Source organism: Pelodiscus sinensis, chromosome 1, assembly GCF_052426305.1.
Source record: "Pelodiscus sinensis isolate ZL-2025 chromosome 1, ASM5242630v1, whole genome shotgun sequence".
NCBI classification, from domain to species: Eukaryota; Metazoa; Chordata; order Testudines; family Trionychidae; genus Pelodiscus; species Pelodiscus sinensis.
Window position 1 is genome coordinate 146,977,036 of NC_143052.1, and position 25,410 is coordinate 147,002,445.

General features: G+C 45.8%; 1 protein-coding gene across 5 annotated transcripts in view; it reads right to left on the reverse strand.

Annotated features, from left to right (window-relative positions):
• STXBP5L (syntaxin binding protein 5L) overlaps positions 1 to 25,410 on the reverse strand; it is a 451,312-nt gene that overhangs the window by 288,492 nt on the left and 137,410 nt on the right. The gene's annotated exons all lie outside the window — the stretch shown is intronic.

Here is a 25,410-nt window from a genome sequence, read left to right on the forward strand (position 1 = left end):
GCCAGCTTTAATGTACACACCCTAAAATACATATAAAATAATGTCTTTGTAATTTATATCATTGTGACATCTGATTAAAATATGACCATGTGATATATAATTAAATAAAATATGACCACGTGTTATCAGTGTTATGTAACTGCAAGAAATGTTTTACAGAGTGTACCAAGTGAGGTGTCAATAGTTTTTTTGCATTTGAAGTTATGAGTTCTATACCTGGATTTCAAATGTTTGCTCCTGGGTCACACACATAAGGTGGTTAGCCAATACATCTTGAAGGGACTGGCAGGGAAGGTTAGAGCTTTCTTCACCTCCCCCACCGCACCCTCCTAGCCTTGCAGCTGTGCAGGCTCCCCACTGTGCTGAGGGGTAAGCTTGCTCCCCCTCCTCATCCCACTGTGGGAACAACAGCACGCTGTCCGGAGGCTTTCCCCACTGCAAGGGGGTGCAAAGCCAGGTAAGTATCCCCCCCCCCCATGTGCAGATTCCCACAACCCAATGTCTCTAACTCCCCTTTCCCCACCAAGACCCCACAGTTTGCTCCAACATCCTCCCTTGCTCCTCGTCCCTCCCCCTGGCCAGACAACATACTCCCAAGCCTGCTTCTGCACCCTACCTCCCACCCACACCTAACAACCCTCCCTCTCCTGCACCTCATCTCCCACTCAGATCCTGCACCACATCCCTGGCAGGATGCCACTCGCTGGCAGCCCTGTCCTGCACACTGAACCCCTCATTTTTGTTCCTAGCCCAGAGCCTAAGGGGGTCCATAAAATCTACTAACTCTGGAACCCCAAAATTCTCATTCATGTGGTTAACAGTATAGATGGATTGGATCTGGAGCAGTAATCAGTAGGGTTGCCAGATGTCCCGTTTTGAACCAGACAGTCTAGTATTTGAGCTTTCTGTTCAGGAAACAATTTGAGAAAATATAAATGAGAAAATACAAATGTCCGGTATTTTTCTAAATAAGATGTAATGTAGATTGTGATGTAATGTCAAGTGTGTCCCGTATTTTTGTTGAAACCATCTGGCAAGCCTAGTAATCATCAGAATTGTAACAAAAGTAAGCAGAGGTCATTCTAAACAAACTGTCATACAGGATGCCATACCAGTGTCTTTTGACCACAACATGACACAAATGTCTGAACCGCCATGCTGCTCTCAATTTTATCAGAGGAGGCAGCTACTACTCTACTGATGTGAACCTTCATAGATTTTAAGATCCTGGGCCAATCGTATAGCCTGACCTACTATATAACACAGGCCATATGATTTCATCCAGTTATTCCTGTAATGAGCCAAATGCACTGGAGTAATTTTTATGTTGGAGGTGCTGAGAGGCATTGAACCCAACTGAAAATCCTGCATATGATGGAAACCACTTCAGGTCAGGAATGCAGTAGCACCGCCAGCACCTCTGCCAATAATTTGTGTTTGGCTAGCACAAAGATTACTTTCCTTACAGTAATAGGAATTCGTCAAGATATGTGGATATTCGCTGTGGTACACATACTCTTAGGGGATCTGACACTGGAAATTCTTCAATAGGATAGTCCGTTGGTCTGTGCTTGTGCACTACATCTCCTTGTGCTGCAGCACAAAGGCATCAGTGGCAATGTGGACCAACTGTCCTTTCACTTCTGACTCTCCTTTAGGTCCTCATGTGATTTGTGGTAAAGGGGGAGGAGGGCAGAATGGGAGAACTCGCAGAGACTTTAATTTCATCTAGTGCAGGTCCCTTTGGGTATTCACTGTGGATGATTCCCAAGCAGTGATTATTGAGGAGGAGGAGGAGGATGCAGGGAGATAACTGGCACTATTGGCAGTACGATTCTGAACCAAAGAATGCACACCTTCCTAGGCTTGAGTGGGAGCAGACTGCCCAGTCAACGTATGGATGAAGCTCCAAGTTGTTGCTCAGCAGATTTCAGAGAAACACCTTGCAATAATGCTACAGAGGCAGCTTGTGCCCCAGTTGAGTGAACTTTGATACCATGTAGAGGAGGGCTTAGACAGCGATTCGCTTCTAGAGTCCCTGAGAAGAAACAGGCTCACTCTCCATTCTTTCAGCAAATGAAATGAATTGAGGAGATTTTTTTTAAATGGTGTTGTCTATCCAAGTAGAAATTCAGGACCCATCAAGCAACTAGAGATTTTAATCTTCTGTTATCTCTAGTGTTACGGGGCTTTAGATAAAATACAAGTAAATTAATCAATTGATTCAGATGGGAGTATGTCAGGACCTTCCAAACAAATTTAGAATATAAGTAGATAGTGTGTCCTGATGGCAGCTCACCAAAGACCTGGAGCTGCCAAACTTTGGAGCTTCTTGGTCATTTTGATAAACTAAACAGATCGACCTCATTAAACACCCTGCTGTAAGACATTTTATCCACTAGTTGTGGGTCTTATCTGCATTTATTAAATTTGCTGGCTGCTACTTGCAATTGGTGGAAAAATCAGAAAGACATCCCAGTCAAAAAGAGAAAAAACTGAACTAAAAGGAAAATAGTTCCTTAAAAGAAGGAAGGGAAAACACTAAACACTCTACAAGGCACTGAATTCTTGTTGGACATCACAGCAGCACTGTTTGCTTTTTTTGCCTCTGTGACGTAGTGGGGGTACTTGCTGGGCTGTGGTGACCTCTTCTGTCTGGAGCAAGACACAGCAGGGAAAACCTTATTATGCAAAGGTGACTCCATACCGGTTGAACCAACCCCCCCATGGGGAGAAACAAAGGGAGGTGGAATGCTGCCCTGGCTGGGGGCAGGGCTTGGAGAGGTGGAGTTAGTTCCTGGCTGGAAAGCAGGGGAGAAGGAACTGGGGAGGGGGCTGGGATTCCCCTATCTCAAGGGGGGCGCTGAGGCCTCTTAGCCCCCAGTTCCTGTAACTAGATTACATCTGTGCTGTATCGTGGAGAAGCAATAAACCACCTGTATTCTACTGGCTGGTGAAGTCTGTTCGTGCCATTTTGGGGTGCAGGAGACGGGGGACCCCCAACGCGCCGTCACAGCCTCTTGTAAACGTAAGCAGCTGAAGCAGTGAGTTTGACATCTTGCAGCAGAGAGCAGGCACAAATGACCCTTTTGGTGATCCAGTTCAACAGCTCAGAATGTTGAGCTCTTGACACCCTGAGTCAGTAGTGCATGCAGGCACCAAGTGAAGAATGAAGAATCTTATCTACTTAATTCTGGAGAATGAGCAATTTTTCTCCATTATTTATCATTGATAAAGCATTCACACATTTTACCTTAGTGCAGGGATAAGCAATACATTTTGAAGGGGGGGGACCACCTCACAAATTTCTGAAGTGGCTGCGGGCTGCCCTGGAAGAGGCAGGTCCTCAGGCAGAAGGAGACTTCCCATGCTCCCTGATCAGAGACCCTGATTGGAAATGGGGGAGCACGTGATATCTTTGCCCCCAGCCACTGGCGGTGGGCGGAGACTTCACGCACTCCCCCGTTCCCAGGTCTCAATTGGCCTCGGGACAGGGGAGTAGCAGGGCAGCTGTGGGCCAGATCAACCAGCTTGGCGGGCTGAATCCAGCCTGTGGAGACTGACTTGCCCACCCCAGCCTTAGTGTGTTACTGCTGAGTTCACAACAAGCGAGACAGAGATTTGATTCAGAAGGTAAGGCGAGTAACTGAGGGACCATTTCTGTAGCCATCCAGTGTAGGATTCTCTCAGTAACATCCTATTTACGGTAAGGAGCACTTTGAGGATAAAACTGCTCTGATTCAGACTTAACTGGTTTGATAAAAAGAACCACACACACATCCATTGCTAGTTAAGGTGAGTATTATCCTTTTTCTGTTCTCCAAGGTTTCTGTCACCTCAAAACTAGTTTCCCATAATGTATTTTACATAGGATTGAATCTTGAAACATCTGGACATGGAAGCTACTGCAAATGTGTTTGTCCACTTCTAAAACAGGACCTCAGGTCATGAGCACCTAACACAAGAATTCCACTGACTACACTAGCTGCCTTCAAGGCAGAATCCAATTGATTGGCCTTAATCAATATAGCGCTACATGATTTGAGATCTGGTAGCTTGATATACTTATCATCCGGTGCAATTCCACTACACCTATGTTCACCAGTTTAGACAGCAAAAGGCTACAGGCAGTTTCTCAGCACTCTGGAATTCACTTCCAACTCTGATGCACCAGATTTGTTAACTTCCTGCATATAGTGTATATAGCTCCCTTACTTCCTCTTTTTTGGACATTTGTAAAAGAGATGAAATAAAGTTTTAGGCAAGGGTGATTAGATATACAGTTATGATTATTATTGCATCAGGCAAGTACTATATGAAATTGCTTTAATTACAGTGAAAGCATCTAAATCTGTAAGCTAGACATATCATAAATTGAAATAAATACATATGCTATGCACAAAGTGGCCTATTTTTTCAAAAGTGATAGTGATTTTAGATGCTTCAACCTGTGGACGTGCAACATGAAACAGCTTAAAAATTAACTTGATTTTTCAAAGATTGCTGAGCACCTCCACACTTCTGAGTAAGAGACCCTTTAAGAAGTCTCAAGTTGAGCTTACAAAAATTGAGGCCAACAAAAACAGTCATTTTGAAAATTTAGACCTTCAGATCTGCACTTGCTCGTGTGGCTAATCCTTTTTCTTTCACAAGCAAATGTATTATCATATATGTGATTTTTTTTAAACAAGGAATTTTCTTCTTTGTTTTTCTACAAATAAATGCTGTAGATACCATAGTTGTAACTTCTCTATTACATAGATACAATTTGTAAAGCCTGGGTCCCTTGTGGACTGAAATCATGACAAATGAATAATACAGATACTACAAGGTGTATGACAGATTACAAGACTTTGCCTGATCTCCTGGAATTGCAGAACACTATTCTGTAGTCAATCATTCAAACTACAGATATTCCTGACATCTACCTTATGCACCATGTTTTCTATGAGGTAAGTCTCAACTGCATGCTGACTGGCTACAAGCACAGCATTCAAAGATATTCTACATCAAACTATTCTAAGTGAAATATATTTCACTGTTCATGTCTTCTAAAAAGCACTTCACTTTCTGAATGAGAACTTCTCAGTGCATCTATAGTTTTCAACCAGTCAGGAAAACAAAGGCATCATTTTAGAAGCTATGCATTTTATAGGACACAGTAACATATCTATGGTTCTTCTTCAGACACAAAGGTTACAAGATTAACGTGGTTCTCTCAGGCTTCCAGTCTGGCTATTACTGGAAAATAATCAAGAGGTGGGTATTTTTAGTTCATGCTGTACAGCAGGACTATCAGGAATTTTTTTAATAGTTCATACAGTGCTGCTCTGAATTTCACCATCCCTGATTATTGTTGTTTTTGTCAGCTACAGTAATTTAGTATTCCTAACTCGCTTTTGAATAAAAAATGTTGCAGTGAAGTACTAAAAGCACTCCCACACAGTTCTGTCAATGGGGTTCCTGTTAGCATAGCTACACATACATTGATATGTCCCTTACAAAGCATTTTAATAATATATCTGATATGCATCTACTGAATACTCCTTTGAGTTATAGGGATTAGCAAGTAATAATTTTAGCTGTTGTAATGTGGCTATAATATGCACTATGACAGTTTTATCTGAAAAGCTTTTTCATCAGGACTGCATTTTGTAATCAAGATGTCAAAAGTACTACAATTCTTGTTATCTAACAAGTTACAATTCATTATAAGGATCCACTTTTTTATTTTAGCTGAATAAGTGGTTGATACCTTCTGTGGTATCTTTGTTATAGCCTTGTGATTTAACTTCAGCTCAACTACCTTTTACAAAGCAAGAAAGAAGTACAAAACATCTTCTTACACTCAAATATTCCTTTCGGTGAAGAACACAAGAGAATAGGCCCTCTATCTTGATTGTTTGAGACTACAGTGTCATTTTAAAAACCACAGAATCATCTTGGCCATCCATTAGGCAACTGGCAATCAAATTATTAAGTTTAAAAGGCTGAAGCAAGAAGATACATTTATTCAATAAAAAACTGCGCTGGAGTGGGAGGGGGTGCTGCTGAGCAGTAACAAAACTGCCTCTGTAACCCCTAAAATTTGTGCCATGGGTGGCGGGTATAAGAGGCAAGGAGAGGCACTGCCTCCTCTGGGTCTTAGTGTTCAACCTCTCCTCTCTTTTTATCCCTTTCTGACCATTCCTGCTGGCTCCCAGAGCAAGCTATTGCAGAGTGATGACTCTTCTCCAGAAGAAGATTTGTTAAAAGTGAAAAGCCTTGCAGCTTGCTAGACATATCAGCAGAACACTGAACCTGTAAAAGAGCCACTGAGTGTAATGAAACCATTTAACAGGCAAGTGCCAACCTTGAATTTACCGACAAAACCAATCATGCATTGCTATGTCTATAGGATCCTAGTTTAAAATTTGCTTTAAATATTTCATTAGTCTATTGCTGAAGATTATAAAATCACAACCCCAAAAAATCCTTGCATAGTTATTTAGAGGCAGAATCTGAGTATTCAGCTCTAGCCTTAAATGCTTGGCTCTTCACACACATCGATTTTTAGTAAATTCTTCAAAAGACCATTCTAATCTAAAATACATTTAGGCTACATTTAGACTACACAGCTCCGTCGACGGAGCCATGTAAAATAGTTTATTCAGCATAGTCAAAGAAGCAGGGATTTAAATAATCCCTGCTTCTTTAAAATAAAAATGGCCGCCGCACTATGCCAACGATCAGCTGATCCAGCACAGCGCGGCAGTCTAGACACGGCATGGTTGACAAGGGAAGCTGTTGTCGACCGCTCCTGTATGCCTTGTGAAACGATCAGCTGATCGTCGGCACAGCACGGCAGCCATTTTTATTTTAATGAAGCGGGAATTATTTAAATCCCCGCTTCTTTGACTATGCCTAATAAACTATTTTACATGGCTCCGTCAACGGAGCCATTTAGTCTAGACATACCCATAGTAATGAAAATTAAAAAAGTACAAGAATTTGCTTCCAAAGTTTTCCTGTCCTTTATATACAAGCCTACCCTCCTTTCACTCGCCACCCCTTTAAAGCAAGTCGCAAGCTGCATGCAGCTCTTCTCCCCCAAAAGTGCGGTTCACAAAGCCACTCCTGACTAAGAAAACAGAGAAAGGCTGCATCCGGTTTTCCATAATATTTAATGTTGTATTCAGCAGGACAACTGACCTGCTCTTACTACAAAATTTTCACAAATAAATCTGATAAACTTCAGGGTATATAAAAAACCTTTGACTGACACTTTTCATTCCCAAATTTAGTGTTTTTAATTTGGTACCAGTCATCACAATCTGGCATTCAGTGGAAAACATGCTCCATTTTCTTTAGAAAGAAATTTTAGAAGACTGTTTTTTCCAAATGTCATTTGCTACATTTGGATTCAGGGATTTGGCTAGAATGGCTGAACAGAGAGAAGAGGGATATAGTAAGGAGGGTGCAGGGTCTGGGCAGAGCAGGGATGGTGTATGGATGTGGCCACAGGTTGAGGAACTTGGCTCTCTAAGCAACAGCATCACCCACTTCCCATGGACTCTGCACTGATCTATGGAGGGCCCACACTGAAAATTGTTTTGAGGGCAGGCTAAGAGAGTCCATGGATAACTGAATACAGAAGTCCCAGTGCTCTGTAAAACAAGCACAAAGGAGCTGCAGATCCATTGGCTGAAAAAACAAAAACAAAACAAAAAAAAAACCCCACAACCCAACCCATAGAGGACTGCATGGCAGCCTTGCACCATAGAGTTAGATCAGGGCAGTGGGTCCTTAACCCCTCCCGCCCCACACATACACTAGGGTTGCCAGATGGTTTAAACCAAAAATACTGACCCCCACCTAAAAAAAAACACTGGGGAAAAAATTCTGTTTGGGGGGGGGGGGGAGACCAAAGTTGTTGAGGGGAAAAAAAAAAGGACCCCGAGAGTTATTAAGCAATAAACAAACAAAACAAAACAGTATTAAAACCACATGGCCCCTTTACGTGCATGCAGAGTCAGAATAGGGATAGGGAAGAGTTGAGCACTAAGACCCAGGTAAGACAATGCTTCCCCTTGCTTGGGGTCTTTAGGCTTTTTGTCAGTGGCCATCTTGTTTTCTTGGTCAAGCCAGAAAGCAGCTTCCCTGCGGAACCAGGTGGTCCAGGGGCAGGGGTCTGGGAGCCCAGGGGGAGGGGGAGGGGCTGGGCCAGGTTGCTGAACGTGTCATAGGGTTGCCAGGTATCTGGTATTTTTGCCTCCTGGAAGGGAAAAAAAAAACAACAGAAAATACCGGGCATTTTAGATGTCTGGTATTTTCTGAATTTTTACCACCAGACAGGAGGCGAAAATATTGCACTGCCCGGGTCAACACTAGACACCTTCATGGTTAAGGTACGGAAATCGCATGTGGCCAACAGCTCAAATCGCGGACGCATTAAGGTGTCCAAGACCAATCCTAGATTCCACAGATCCAGAGGTTGTCTGTGCTCAGGGAAAAGGCTAGTGAGTCCCTTAATAAATCTTTTTGTAGTCAGATGGGAACAGGTGGTATAACCATCGATACGCTGGTGGAACGCTGTAATGGCTGCCAGACGCACACTGAGAGATGAAAGGGCAAGCCCAAGGTGCTTGAGGTGTAAAATATATTCTAACATCAAGTGTAATACAGTTTTGCCAGGGTCTAGGTTCTTATTCGAGCACCATTCTTGGAATCTTTGCCATTTCTGCAGGTAGGTACTACGAGTTGAGGATTTCCTGCTATGTAACAGAATATTCTTGACAGCATGGGAACAAGTCATCTCTCTCTCTTGGAACCAATTAGGAGCCTTGCAGACAGACTGAGGTGATCCGGTTGTGGATGTTGTATTTGTCTGTGATCTTGTGTCAGCGGGTCTGATCGACTGGGAAGATGGTACGGAGGATGAGGCAACATCCAGAACAGGTAAGTAAACCAAGTCTGGTGCAGCCAGAATGGTGCTATTAAGATCACTTTTGCTTTGTCCATGATTATCTTCTCCCGGACCCTGGGAATTAGGGGAATGGGAGGGAATGTATATAGGAGACTATGACCCCAGTTGTAGAGGAAAGCAACCCCCTTGGATGCCTGGCCGATGCCTGCCCTTAAGCAATATTGTACTCATTTCGCGTTGTACTGTGTGGCAAACAGGTCCACGGATGGGTGGCCCCAGCAGTCGACTACAGTCTGAAGAATGTGTGGGTGTAATTCCCATTCGTGTTGCTGGGCAAAACACCTGCTGAGCGCATCTGCCGTGATATTGTCCATCCCCAGAAGGTAGGCTACTGCGAGAGTCATATTATGCCCGTTGCAGAAGTTCCACAAACATACAGCTTCCATGCAAAGGGAGTGGGACCGAGCTCCTTCCTGCCTGTTTATATAATAGACTGCTGTAATATTGTCTGTGAATACCCGCACCTCTTGGTTGTGGATAAGCGGTAGGAAGTGTTTACAGGCATTGGAGACAGCTCGCAGCTCAAGCAAGTTTATGTGGAGGAGAGATTCCTCGGGGGACCAGCGGCCTTGAACTTGCTTGTTTTGCATATGAGCTCCCCAGCCGAGAAGGGATGCATTTGTTGTAACCTGGACTGTAGGTTGGGGTTGGTGGAATGGTATACCTGCCAACATGTTGCGGGGAATAGTCCACCATTTCAAAGATTGTTTGACTATGGTGGGGACAACCACCATTCTGTGTATGTTGTGTTTGGGAGGGGTGTATATCTTGGCTACTCAATGCTGAAGACATCGAAAGTGGAACCTTGCATCAGCTACAACATACATTGTAGCTGCCATGTGACCTAGGAGCTGCAGGCAGGTAAGTATGGGCACAGTGGGACTCGTGGTGAGGATCTGTACAAGGTCTTGTATAGCGTGAAGTCTGGAAGCAGGTAGCTAAGCAAGTGCCGTGATGGAGTCGAGGCGGGCTCCTATGAACTCTACAGATTGTTGTGGTGTGAAGGACGACTTTTGGATGTTGACTATGAGACCCAAGGTGTTGAACAGAGACCTTGTTACATTGACTGTTTGTAATGCCTCTTTGAAAGAAGGGGCTCTGAGGAGGCAGTCGTCCAGACAGGGAAAAATGATGATCCCTAGTCGCCGAAGGAATGCCGCTCCCACCACCACCAGCATCTTGGAGAAAACCCTGGGGGCTGATGATAGTCCGAATGAAAGGACCTTGTATTGGTAGTCGGCACCTACTAAGAAGCGGAAGAATTGCCTGTGAACCAGGTGAATGGTAATATGGAAGTAGGCGTCCAGTAAATCAAGGGATGCAAACCAATCGCCGTGCTTGAGTGCTGGTATGAAAGTTGTTAGCATCACCATCTTGAAGCGCTGATTGTGGAGATGTTGATTCAGCCGCCGAAAGTTTAGTATAGGTCTCCAGTCCCTGGATTTTTTCTCAGTTAGGAAATAGCAGGAGTAAAAACCCCTCCCTTTAAAGGCCTCCGGTACCCTCTATTGCTCCAATGTGGAGTAGATGAGGCACCTCCTGTTTGAGAAGAGATTTGTGAGATGGGTCCCTGAAAAGGGACGGAGGGGAAGAGGTGTGGGTGGAGGGAATTCAAATGGGATCACGTAGCCTGATGTTATAAGCTGTATGACCCATCGGTCTGATGTTATTCTGGCCCAACGATGTTGAAAGGGCTTCAAGCGATGATGAAAGAGCGCATTGGTGACCTTGTGAGTGGGCAACAACGGTATGGTTTGCAATCCTTCGATGGTCACATCAAACCTGCTGCTTGCTTGGCAGTTGATGGGCTGGCCTAGCAATTTGTGGACGTCGCCTCTGGGGACGTTGCCTGGGTCGTTGAGGATCATACTGGCGTGCCTGAGGTGGTGCGTATGAAAATGGTCTCTGCCTTTGGTAAGGTGTGAATCATCTCCAATGGTACGGTGGTGTATATATGCCCAAGGTTCTTAGTGTTGTGCGTGAGTCTTTACCAGAGTGGAGGACTTGGTCGGTTTTGTCCTCAAACAGGGTTTGCCTATCAAAGGGTAAGTCCTCCACATTATTCTGGAGCTCCTTAGGTACTGCCACCATGTGTAACCACGAAGCCCTACGCATGACCACAGATGTAGCTGTGGTCCGGGCTGCTGCATCAACCGTGTCCAATCGGATGTGAAGTGCAGAACAGGAGGACGTGTATCCTTCCTGTTATGATTGCTTTAAGGACTTGATGTTTACTCTCCGGGAGATGTTCAAGGAGAGGAACAAGTTTGTCATAATTATCAAAGTTGTGATTAGCAGAGTAATTCGCCATACGGAGTGTCAAAGTTGCCGACGAGTATACCTTCCTGCCTAGGAGGTCAAGCCTTTTGCTGTCCTTATCCCCAGTGGCATTCTTTGCTGAGCTGCGTCCACAACCGGGGAGTTAGGTTGAGGATGGTTGAATAAAAATTCCATGCCTGTGACAGGGACAAAAAACTTCTTGTCCGCTCTTTTGTTGGTCGACGGCATGGAGGCTGGAGTTTGCCAGATGTTGTTGGCTCTCTCAAGTATCACCTTGTCCAATGGGAGAACAACCTTGGATGAGTGGGATGGGTGTAGGTTCCTCAGCAGGTGGTGTTGCTTCTGCTGAACCTGTCCAGCTGGACATTTTGACTGTCGGCAACTCTTCTAAACAACTTCTGGAAGTCCTTCAGGTCATCTGTTGGTGAGGTGTCTCCTTGGAATACAGCATCATCCGGAGAAGAAGACGCTACATCTGTGGGGGACTGTCGGTGTGATGCATCCGTGTCGGATAGATGCATACCCTCCGCCATAAACTGTTGGACAGTTATCGGTTGATAGCCAGTGGGTGTAGGTGGCCTGTCTGTATGTGGGAAGGCAGCTCTGCTCTTGTCTGGGGCCACGTATGAAGGAGCAGGCGAAGGTGAGATGCCTCTTGAATGGGCAGGTGAACGGGAGGAGTGCTCCCGGTGACTATAATGCCTGCAACAATGGTCATCATGATATGGCAAATGCCTGTGTCTACATCTAAGGTCATCCCTATGCCTGGAACTTCTGGAGTACGAGAGAGACCCAGGGGATCTTGATCTTCTCTGTGAATAAGCTGGTGAAGGGGAATATCGGTGGTAATGGTGGTATCTTGAGTGTGGAGATATGCTGGGTAAAAAATGCCATGCCCTGGAGGTATGATGGGCTAAATGAGAGGGCCACACCGGAGATGGGGAAGGTGGTTCTGGAGAGAATGCTTCTAATTCTGGACTTGGAAGCTTATATGTGTCTTCTTTCTTCCCCTTATCGGTGTCTGGGAATGATGTACAGATGGTGTAGGTGACGTCAATGTAGGAGTCGTCATGACTCGCGAGTAAGTCGGCTCCATATAGGGATGTGTTGGTGCCGATGGAACTGTTGTGGAATGGTACAGTGCTGAAGCGCCAGGCACCAGCAGAGTCGGTGCCGATGGGGTGGGTGCTGGGGTGCTTGGTGCCGGGGTGCTTGGTGCCGGCATGCGCGGTGCTGGTGTAGGGTCTGGTGCTGATGTTAGTGGCTGACTAAGTGCTGAGGATGTCGGTGCTGGGGTGGGTGCCACCAGCATTGGTGCCGATTTCAATCGAGATGTAGTACGCACTGCTGGACTTGGTGCCGATGTGCTACACGATGGTTTGTCTTTGTCCGATCTATGGACCACTGTCAATCGGGAGGTGCCCGGTTTGTCTTCCGTGCTCACTCTTGTCGGTGGTAGAGAGTGAGACGGGGACAAGGTTTTCTTTTTATGCGCCACCTTTGGAGAAGCATGACGGGGCGGCAGAGCTGAGGAGTCCGACTGCAGCTAAAGGGCCTTGTCGAACAGCGTGCCCGGGCAGTCAATTTTGAGCAGTGGGAACACTTTTGGGGAATGTGTCCCTGTAGAGGGGTGGAATGGCCGCCCTCTGAGCCGGAAGCAGAAGAAACCCTCTGGGAGCCATTTTGGGGCCAGCCTAGCTCCGCCCCCTCACCTGACCGGAAGTCAAAGGGCGGGGCTAGGACTATAAGAAGGCTGCCTGGGAACTCAGTCAGAGGCCAGCCTCCGAGGGAGCCAGAGGCCTGGCTGGAGCTCCTGCCTGGGGAGGCTAAGACCTGGGGTAGGCCGCCCTCAGCCACCTTCCCAGAGGCCGGCCAGAGACTCCCTGCCCAGGCTACTAAGACCTGGCCTGGCCCGCCAGCTGAACCACTCGCGGACCCAGAGGACGGGACCGCACCGCTGGACCAGCTGGACCCCCGGTGGGTACGGGAACGCCGGGCTGGACAAGCGCTACAGGACACTACAGAGCTCCGACCTCTTAACCCCTGGATTGGGCCGCCGGCCCCTGCGGAGACGACGTGGGCCTCAACTCCCCGACAGGCCGCTGAGGCTACAGGTACTGGGGAAGGGGGGGAGACGAGGAGTGGCCCAGGGAGTAGCATGGGCTGAGGACAGCCCTAGGCCAGCAAGTTGCGGGCTGGAGCCCCTGCTGAGCCCGTAGCAGCTGAACGGCTGCATCCAGGGCCCCTGGGCCGGGGCGCAGTGGAGTGGGTGGGCCTGCGCCCCCTGCCACCCACTAACCGTGTGGCAGTCTCCTACCCCCTTTCCACTGCGACAGCTGCACTGCCGGCCCCGCTCTTGAACTAGGAGCTCCTACAGACCTGTGGGTTTGTTTGCGGCCCCGTCTGGCGTTGGGGCCTGGCCAGCAGTTGCTGCCCTGCCCTGCTCGAGGGCCTGGGCATCCGTATAAGGGTTTTGACACCCGGCCAGCACCCGGATTGGACCTTTTAAAGGGCCAGGACTCAGACTACTCTAAGGCACGGTAGGGCCATGGGACCGACTAGCCATCCAGTGTACCAAGGCGGAGGATCTGCCTCCTAAAGGCCAGTTGGCCTACAACGAACCATCCCCCGGAAGGGGGGAAAAGCTCAGGCTATTGTGGACATTGCCGGAGGGCAGTGTCCCGAAGAGACCGCGCCACCTGCCGGCAGATATAATTCCCCGAGCAGACGGCAGGGGCACTGTGGTGGAGCGGGAACCCCGCTACAGTCCCTCACCAAGGCATCTTATATAAGACACGTGACTGTCTGAAGTGGGCATGGATTCCTTGCATGTTGCGCACTTCTTAAATCCTGGGGATCCAGGCATTTAGCAACTTGATGAATTTTACTGTGTGTGTGTGTGTGTGTGTGTGTGTGTGTGTGTGTGTGTATATAGCGAACGCGCTAAATAAGAACTAACTACAACTATAAATTAATAAACAACTAACTATATACAAGTTTTTCCTCTCTTCTCTCAATTCCTGTCAGGATTGACACGAGAGGGAGCTGTTTCGAGAGGGAGAGAGGAACTGGCAGGAGCCAGACTGCGCAACCAGAAATGGCGCAAAAAGCCACAAGATGGCTGCTGTGCATGCGCAGTCCAGCAGAAAACAGCTAAAAAATCTCTGATCTGAGGCGCTGGGACAAGCCCGACACCCACAGTGGGGCACCCATGAGGATACTACCCCAAGAAGAACAGTTCATTTAGACAACCCTTAGAGAAATGTTTTTGTACTGACAATGTTTTGAACTCCAAGCGAGAAATTGGATTTGATTCTGCAAATGATTATTTATGTGGGTATTCACTTACAATGCTGATTGATAGTTTTAATCCTAACAAGCCATCTATCTAAATGCAGATGCAGGAAATATCTGTACATTTTCTTTGATTTCTGCTATAATGTATTGTAGCTAGGTGCTACTGGATATTAAACATCAGACCTTTTACTTTTCAATGTCAAGTGATCGGGACCTGCTCTTCCAAAAGTGCTGAGCATTTACCCTTTTTATGTCACTTAGGTGGGGCATCTGAAAACTGACACACAAAGTCACTACTCATTCAGAAAAACCAGGGCTACATTTCTTTGACATTAAATAGCATGTATATGTTTATAAAAAAGCAGAGGCAAAATACAATACTTATTTTTATGCATCAGATCACGATTTCTAAATGGTACCGTACACAATATTAATTTATGAATTAGTCTAATTCGTAATTTAGACTGCCATTGACTTCAATAGTACATGTACTTTAAAATGTGGCTCATTATGTAGTTCACATAATCACACAGAAATAATTCTTGAGGCTCTGAAATTGTATAAATACGGCTTCATGAAACAGCAAAGGCTGTAATTTCTCTTTCAGTTATCAAGTTAAAACTCCTAGTTATTCCAGGATTTCAGTACAATAATTTACCATGCTCATTGTCATTTCTCTAGAGTTAAAAAGTAATAATTAAAACACAAATAAGTATCTTGTGTGAATACCCAATATAATAGACCCATAAACTGAAAATGGAATGACTATGCTAAAGATCTCCAAACAAACATATGTATTTGTAACCAGCAGAGCATACTAAGTTAACAAAATCAGAAAGAAAATGGAAAAAAAGAAGTTACTCACCCTGTGAAGTAACGATTGTTCTTTGAGATGTGCCCCATGGGCACTCTACTCCTGGTATATGGTCCTGTTCTGGCGCCACGAATTGGAGAGCTATCAGAGCCATGGTCTGCTGGACCGTGCATGCATGGCTGCCTCTAGTGGCGTTCGCTGGCTCGATGTGAAAATACAAACAAACTTTCGGAATAAATACTGGATGAGACCTCAAAGTCACCGACTCCTTAGTAAAAACTGTGTAGGGTGGTGATGACATGAACGTTGCTATCTCACTCACTCTGCGGGTTGATGTAAGGGCAAGAAGAAACAGCAATTTAGTAGTAAGAAGCTGTAATGATATCGTGGCTAAGGGCTCAAAGGGGGGGCGGCGAATCAATGAATCTAGAACAAGGTCCAGATCCCAGAAAGGTGGTGATGGTCGTTATGGTGGGTTGAGGTTTGTAAGTCCTTTCAGGAACCTCTTTATGGTGGGGTGAGCAAATACGGAGAACCCCTCCTGCTTCTGATGAAATGCATTAATCGCTGCTAAGTGAACTCGCAAGGAGGCTATTGCAAGGCCTGTGTCGTGAAGATATAAAATATAGTCAAGTATCTGGAATACATTTGTCACGTGGGGATCCATGATATTACTGTCACACCAGGCTTTAAATCTGGTCCACTTGGCTAGATAAGTTTTTCGAGTGGAATCCTTCCTGAGGTGTACTAATACTTGCTTGACCCTCTGTGAACATGAGCGTTCAGCAGAGTTGAACAAAGGAGCATCCATGCCGTGAGGTGCAAGGTTTCGGATGACACAGGGAGCCGTTGTCTTGAGTCAAGAGGTTCGAGAGCAGAGGAAGCATATACGGTGTCCTGATGGACATCTGGTGGAGTATTGAATATCAGGGCTGATGCTCCCACACTGGGGCTATGAGGATTTCTCGAGCCCTTTCCATACTGATCTTTTCTAGAATTCTGGGAACTACAATGATCGGGGGAAAAGTGTATAGTAATGACGTTCCCCAGTGATGGAGAAAAGCATCTCCCAAAGAGTGATGTCCTATTCCCGCTCTGGAGCAATAGTTGGGGCACTTGGCATTAGCTGGAGTTGCAAACAGGTCTATCGTAGGAAAGCCCCATTGGATGAAAATACAATGCAGAATGTCTATGCAAATTTCCCACTCGTGGTCGTGGGGAAAAAGTCTGCTGAGTGAGTCCGCAATAGAGTTGTGGATACCCAGCAGATAGGATGCCGTCAGCACGGTGTTGAAGCGGATACACCAGTTCCACAAACTCATTGCTTCTATACAGATGGATCGAGATTGAACACCTCCCTGTCTGTTCACATTATACATGGTAGCAATAGTGTCCGTGAGGATTCTGGTAGTCATATTTCTTATATGGGACTGAAAATGCTGGCATGTGTGTCGTACCGCTCTTAGCTCGAGAACGTTGTTGTGTAAGAGCATCTCCTGCATGGACCAGCAACCTTGAACCGTCAAGTCGTCCATATGCGCTCCGCAACCGGTAAGGGACACATCCATCATTATTTGTTTTGACAGTTGTGGGCAGTGGAAAGGATGCCTGCCATAAGACTGTATGGCTTGGTCCACCACTGCAGGGATTGTTGCACATGTGGTGGTAGTACCACCACCTTATGGACGCTTTCTTTCACTGGAATATATACTGTGGCCAACCAGTGTTGGAGACAGCGAAAATGAACTGAGTTCTGAACTGCAGCAGTTGAAGCAGCCATGTGTCCCATTAGTTGTAAAGACATTCGAATGGGAAACATCGGAGCATGCGTCAGTGTGCACACAAGCTCTCGGATCGTGGCGAAATGTTCGGCGGGTAAGTAAGCGCGTGCTGTTTTTGAGTCGAGCCTCGCCCCCTATGAAAATCAGGTCCTGTGTAGGTTCTGGTGAAGACTTCTGCGTATATATGAGGAGACCCAGAGAGTCGAAGACCTGAGAGGCTGTTACTACCATTTGTCTGGCCTCTGAATATGTTAGCCCTCTTATGAGGCAATCGTCCAAGTATGGAAAAATTGTCACTCCTACTCTGCGTAAGCGGGCAGCCACTACCACCAGGGTTTTGGTGAAAACTCTGGGTGCGCATGCCAAGCCAAAAGGCAGTACTCTGTACTGGAAATGTTCTTGGCCTAGTTGAAAACGGAGAAAACGCCTGTGTGCCATATGGATTGCTATGTGGAAGTAGGTGTCCTGCAGGTCGAGGACTGCAAACCAGTCTCCCTTGTTCAACGACGGAATGAAGGCATTTAAAGTCACCATCTTGAAGCGATGTTTCCTGAGGTAGCTATTTAACTTGCGTAAGTCCAAAATGGGTCTCCATCCTCCTGACTTTTTTTGGGGAAAGGAAGTATCGGGAATAAAATCCTTTCCCCCAAAACTGACTTGGTACCTTCTCTATTGCACCGATGTTCAGAAGATGCTGAACTTCTTGCTTTAGCAGGTGCTCGTGAGAGGTGTCCCTGAAAAGGGATGGGGTAGGTGAGGTGGTAGGGGGAATGGATAGAAAGGGGACCAGATTATACCACTTCCAGTACCCACTTGTCCGAAATATTGGACCACTGACGGTGGTACTGCTTTTGGCGATGGTGAAAAAGGTGGAGAGAATTTTATGGTACGTTGACTGTGGGAGTCATGATTGCATCCTAGACGGGGAAATCAAATTTGCTGCTTTGGTGCAGGATGATTGGACGAGCGGTTCACCTGGGATCGTTTGCATTGAGGACGCTGTTGGAAGTGCTGGTTTTCTTGGGTACATGGTTGATTCTTATTAAACGTATAATCGTACCTTCGTTGATAGGGATAGTAGCGTTTGCGCCTATAGGGAGGTGTGTACATTTCCAGTGTACGTAAAGTGGCACGAGAGTCCTTGCCAGTATGGAGAACTTCGTCGGTGTTGCTAGGAAAGAGTTTTTGCTTATCAACTTTATTCTGAAGTTCCTGTGGGGCTCCTGCAGAGGGTAACCAGGAAGACCGTCTCATCGCCACTTCTGTAGCCGTGGCCTGTGTGGCTGTGTCAGCCACATCCATAGCCATCTGCAAAGTAGTATTAGAAGATATATATCCCTCTTAGACTATGGCCTTCAGTAAGGGCTTCTTGGCATCAGGAAAATGTTTTAGTAGTTCCGTAAACTTCGAAAATTGTGGTTAGAGAGATGGGCCAAATAGTTTGCAATACGTAATAATAACGTAGCCGAAGAGTAAACTTTTCTACTGAAAACATCTAGTTTCTTATTGCCTTTGTCTTGCAATGTGTTTCTGTATTGAGATGCTTAAGCTTTGCGCTGTGCCACATCAACTACAAGGGAGTTGGGTTGGGGGTGATTGAAAAGGAAATCCAACCCTTTGGCGGGCACAAAATATTTCCTATCGACCCTCTTACTTGTTGGGGCAGCCAATGTAGGGGTCTGCCATATTTCGTCTGCCACTTCCATGATTGCCTCATCAATAGGAAGGGCGATTTTTGCTCGCTGTTGTTGTAGCAGATTCTTCAAGAGACAATGTTTTTTGATGGGAATGTCCGTTAATTGTATTTCCTATGTGCGTGCAACTCTTTTGAACAGATCCTGGAATTGCTTCAGGTCATCCAATGGAGAAGCGTCATTTGGAATCATTGCCTCATTTGGTGAAGAGGAGGAACAGTCGGTTGGGGAAATGTGCGGTTGAGGAACTCTGCTTCAGACAATTGGCCCTCTTCTGGTTCTGAGTGTTCTTGATGGATGGTCAAATTTTCCGATGGGGGCAGCGAGAGCAACTGCTGTGGACGTTCAGGTAAGTATTGTGCACTGGGTGATGGGCGGGTACATGATGAACCCCTATATAAGATAGGGTAGCGTGCCCAGGGTGGGAACAATCATAGTCAGCCCTGTAGTAGCACCCATAGTATAGTTCAGACCATTCTGGAGAAAAGTATTTGGAGGATCTTGAACCACAGATATAGTAGACCTGCCGTGGTAATCGTCTAGGTGATCTACTCCTTGGTAAACTCCTGGATAAATGAGAACGCGATGGAGAGAGTCTTGTTTCTATATAGACAGTGTCCCCGCGTGTGGGTCTTTTAAGTATTTGGTAAGTAGGAGAAAGGCTATAGTCTCGGTGCCGTTGGTACCTGGATGGCGACGGAGACGGTCCCGGAGAGAAGGCAGGCGACAGAGATAAAGCTCTGTAAGTTTCCTCCTTTGCAGCTTTGCAAGGCAGGGAAGCCTTGTCAATTTCACATGCTGCTGAAGAGCCCAGGGCCGAACGTGGCTGCGGTGCCGAAGAGACTCCACATGGGGGCGGTGCTGATGGTGCCAAGGATGAGTTCGGTGCCGACATATTGCACGATGCCGGTGGTGCTGTGGGCGAGACTTGCAGATTCAGTGCCGAGGGGGTTAACCCCGCTACAGCCGGTGCCACTTGAGATGCTGTTGGCGGTACCAGCTTTTGCGCTGCTGCCGGTGCCGATGCCGCTTGCACTCTCAGCCCTGGCTCAGGTGATCTCCTTGCCTTGGGAGCCTGTTGATATCCTGGGGTAGTTGCCCCAGATGATTTTTCAAGACATCTTGTGTTGGTGGTCACTGGCAGAGATCGAGTTAGGGATGCCTTCTTTCTCTTTGTAACAGTTGCCCGTCGCTTATGGACTACTGTCCCAACGGCAGAAACAGCATCCAACTCCAGCGCCTTACCATACAGGATCAGTTTCAGGTGCAGGTCCCGATCTCTTCTTGCTCTTGCAGTTAGTTTACTGCAGTGGCTGCGTTTCTGGGGGACATGTGTCTCTCCCAAGCAGCTGACACAGAAGTCATGTCCATCTGACACTGGCATGGCTTCCTAACAGACGGGGCATTTCTTAAACCCGGGGGACACCTGCATCGCTGAAAGTAGCCGGGAGAGAGAAATTGACTAGCTGCTCTCTCTCCTTCGATTACTTTGTTGAACCGAGGCAGTTCTCTCTCCATTTTTTTTTTAAGACAGGTAGCAGCAACAGCTTGTCTGAAATGTCTGGAGAAAATTTTTTTTCTTTTTCTTTTAAACAACTAGAAACTATTGAAGAAAGAAGTAGCCAATGAAAGGCTCTTCACTATTTACAATTGTGAAGACTTTTGAAGAGAATGATTGAAACTGAAACTGACAGAAAGGGAGCTCCGTCCGCGACCAGGGGCGGATGAGAGGAACTGAGCAAGGCCGGACCGTGCGCAACACAAAGGCGCGAACACTGCTAGAGGCAGCCACGCATGCGCGGTCCGACAGACCATGGCTCTGATAGCTCTCCGATTCACGGCACCAGGACGGGACCCGACACCAGGAGTGGAGCACCCATGGGGCCACTCAAAGAAGAACTCAAAGTTTCAGGATAACAGTAGTTCTGTGACTCTTCTATAGACTCCAGCCTCTGCCAAAAAAAATCATCCCCTCCATCTACAAATCAGCCAATTAGTAGTGCTTTCTCCATGGCACCAGTAAAAGGGGTGAGAGTTGAACTGAGGTTAATCCTTTTTTCACCCAGTAACAAAATGTCTTGCTGGAAGACTGCAAAAAGCTTACCCCAACTCAACAGTGTTGTGATGCCTTTCTAGATGTAACACAGTAACTTCTGAATGTCACATCCAATCAGTTCCAGTATTTAAAGAAATGCTCTAGTCCTCAGTGGTCATAATGGTATTGATCTGGGAAAAGGAGGGAATGGAACACCAAAAGAGGAAAGATAGAAGGTAAATTGAGCCCTTGCCAGCATTTTAGTACAGCTCCTGCCTCTAGCACCACTGCAATTGTCTACAGATCAAACAAACCCAAACAAAACAAAAAAACACAACTGGTTGATGGCCCCTGTGAACACCTTCACAAATAACTATCCCCCCTCCAATCTCCCCAATAGTTTAACATGCTGAATGACTTCTCTCTCCCAGGCAGAAAGAATAAATCATTGTAGGAAAAGGAAATGGAGGAAGTGCCCACAGCCTTTGGAACATAAGGAGAGAATGGGGGGACCTTGGCGGAGGGGAGTGGGAAATGGAGCACAGGGCACAGAACTCCCAGCATGGGGGGAGGAGATTGTGGGAGTAAGGAATAGTGGACAGGACAAAGGCAGGCATCAGGAAGGGCTCCATTTCAGATTGGGGGGAGTGGGATTGGAATCTAGTAGGTTAGAGCAGGGGGCAGATACTTTTGGGTTCTCTGTAAGATCAAAATGGCCATACTGGGTCAGACCAAAGGTCCATCTAGCCCAGTATCCTGTCTCCCAGCAGTGGCCAATGCCAGGTGCTTCAAAAGGAATGAAAAGAAGAGGCAATCATCTAATGATCAAAACCTATTGCCCATTTCCAGGTTCTGGCAAACAGAGGCTAAGGATACTATCCCCGCCCATTCTGGCTAGTAGCCACTGATGGACCTATCCTCGAACTTATTTTATTTTTATTGGAATCCTGTTATAGTTTGGGCCCTTCAACCATCCCCAGCAGAGAGTTCCACAGATTGACTGTAAAGAAATAATTTTCTTTGTTTCTTTTCAATCTATAAATTTCATTGAGTGAGCATCTTGTGTTATGTTAGTGAAGGAATAAATAACATTTCCCTATTCAATTTTTCTTTTGTTATTCTCAAAGAGTTAGCTGATTTGCTCAAGATAGTACAGTGTAGGAATGCACTGTTGACTTTCAACAAGTTCTGGGACAGGTCCCAAGGCCAGCCACCTGGCATGGGAGTGCAGGAGCGCTTGGGAAGATCACATAGCTATTTATGCTGAATGTTTCCCACCTGATAATGCTAATTATTTGGCCTGGGAAAATATGCAACGTATCAACAAGCTGATTATTGGATCTGGGAAAATATGAAATGTATCAACGATCTTGTTAGGTTCTCAAAACAACAGGTGTGATTACTGTAGATCCAACAGTATATAAAGGCCAGGAATATTCCTAACATTGGAACCTCAGCGTAGACCAAAAGTGCTACGCACTGGCCACTGGGATCCATCCGCTGTCCTTCTTCAGAGGGCTCCCGGCAGCAGAAGTGACGTAGGCATTGCATTTTATTCTGAGATCTGCTTAGGCTTAATAAATATTGTACTTTCTTAATAAGCATTGCATTTTATTTTGAGGATTGCTTAGGCAATAAGTATTGCATTTAGGCTTAATTGAGCTATTGCAATAGGCTTAATAAGTATTGTATTTTAGTCTAAAATTTGCTTCATTGTATTTTACTCTAGTATTAAGCATTGTCTTTTACCCTAATATTTGCTTAGTAAAATATTTAAGCCTTCACCCAATTTGTGTGCTTATTGCCTCCAAATCCCTTAAGGGAAGAACCACTGCCTCTTGGCAATACAGAGATAGAAATGGATGAGGAGGTGGGGCTCAATCCAATGAAAACCTGTGCACCGAGCAGAGAGGATTTGTTCTCAAGTCTCAAGGTTTATGAGGACTCTCAGCAATTGGACGTGGAGAATGAAGCAAGGGAACAGATCCAGGGTAAGTCATTGCTGTGCAATGGGGGGCAGGCAGTAATTATGCAGGGCTGTAGATTGGTGTGTAATGCAGCAGGGTGGAGGGGGAGGGCATCAGCTTGGGAAGTTGCTCTTGCATCTGGGAAGGGATATGGGGGAAAACTGAAGCTGTACTTCTGTGAGCTGGCTAAGCCCTGCTTGGGTCTGCATTACGTCCAAAAAGAACATTGACATACAGAGAGATATCACTAGACTCTTGCTCAGAGATGGTGTCAAAGCTTTTCTCAATGTACTCAATTTTCTCGAAGAGATTCCATGGCAGGGCTGCTATTTCCACACTACCCTGGCATGACACACGTCAGCCAGAGTAATGGCAGCCTGTTGACAAGTGTAGGATTATTACTAATTGTTTCATGTACACCTTCTGCACAAGCGCGGCCTATACTCGGGACCGCATCCAAACTCTCCTTCCCCAACATTTAATAAGAGATCTGCATGGACACTACAGTACAAATAAATGATGGTCACAAACACCACTCTATCCCAGAAAGCTACTGATAACTATTTTTACATACATGCCTCTAGCTTCCATCCAGAACACATCACGCAATCCATTGTCTACAGCCAAGCCCTAAGATACAACTGTATCTGCTCCAGTCCTGCAGACAGCGACAAACACATACCTATAGCATTTTAAAAACTAAAATAGCCACCTGGGAAAGTAAAGAAACAGACTGACAGAGCCAGATAAGTACTCAGAAGTCTCCTACTTCAGGACAGGCCCAACAAGGAAAACAACAGAATACCTTTGGTTATCACCTGTAGCCCTCAGCTAAAACCCCTCCAGTACATCACTGACAACTTATAACCTATCCTGAAAAATGATCTCTGACTCTCAGACCTCTGTACTTGTCCTTTTTGAACCTCATCAGATTTCTTTTGGCCCAATCCTCTAATTTGTCTAGGTTACTATTTCTCAACCTTTTTTTTTATAAAGTACCCCCTTTAAAAAAATATATATATATAAGTACCCCCAGTACCTAGAGTTTTCAGACACAAATTATTTTTCTACAATTGCAACACATTTGTTTAAAAAAACTTAATTGTAGCTGGGCGGACGATAAAATTTTTGGGTGTAAAAAGTACAAAAATAAGAAGGCAATGTACAACTTATATCAAAAAATCAGTTCTCTCCAAATTTCAGTTGTGTTGACTTACTCTCCAGACTTCTCTCAAGCACCCTTTAGGGTACTTGTACCACTGGTTGAGAAACACTGGTTTAGGTCACTCTGGACCCTATCCCTACCCTCCAACATATCTACATCTCGCACTAAAGTAGTGTAATCTGCGAACTTCCCAAGGTTGCAATCCATCCACTCATCCAGGTCATTAATAAAGATGTTGAACAAAACCGGCCCTAGAACCAATCCTTGGGGGTACTCTGCTTGAAACCAACGCCATCCAGACATCGAGCTCTTGATCACTACCCATTGAGCCTGACAATCTAGCCCGCTTTCTATCCACTTTACAGTCCATTTATCCAATCCATACTTCCTTAACTTGCTGGCAAGAATATTGTGGGAGCCCGTATCAAAAGCTTTGCTCAAGTCAAGGTATATTCACATCCACTGACTTCCCCATATCCACAGAGCCAGTTACCTCATCATAGAAGCTAATCAGATTGGTCAGACATGACTTGCCCTTGGGGAAATCCAACTATTCCTGATCACTTTCCCATCTTCCAAGTGCTTCAAAATGGATTCCTTGAGGATCCACTCCATGATTTTTCCAGGGACTGAGGTAAGGCTGACTGGTCTATAGTTCCCTGGATTGTCCTTCTTCCCTTTTTTAAAGGGATCATCATCAATTAGATGGTGAAGTGTCTTATCAAAATGCAGAGCGAACAAAACCAGAGGCCTCCCTATCAGCACACAGAATTTTTTTCGTAGCAACCGTCCCTCTACAACCACACATCAGCCTCCACAGCTGCACATGCAAAATTCTTTATCCAGCAACCCTTTCTCTATGCCCACACATTCATTTTCACAATCAAGAAAAAAAAATTCAGCACACTCCACTCCCCATCAAAGCAGCTGTGATTTTAACAGCTGGACGTTAACACCACTGTGAGGTTTTCCAATAACACTCACCAATCCTTAGCACCAAACACCCTGATCAAAAGACCTCACTAAAAACAAATCTGATGCAGGTTTCCATGAGTTTATTGTGTGAGAGACAACCCACACCAATTGCTCTGGCCAGTGTGGTAGCCTATAATATCCCTTAGTTTCATGGGAATGCCTCGCTCAGGATGAGCAGTGGGATGAGGCAGGGAAGTAACCACAATATACAGAAATGTAAACACCCCTCATTGAAAAGTGGTTCCTCAGAGTCTCCTTAATTTGATGGGCTCCTCTGAAAGCACAAGTGTCTGGCTGTTCAAACTGTACATCCAGGTACTGTGTCTTATTGTTCCACCCCTGCCCAAATGCTTTACTCTTACTTCCACACAAATTATGTAAGCAATATGTGGCTACCACCTGGGGGGATATGATCCTCCAAAAGGTCCAGCATGTCA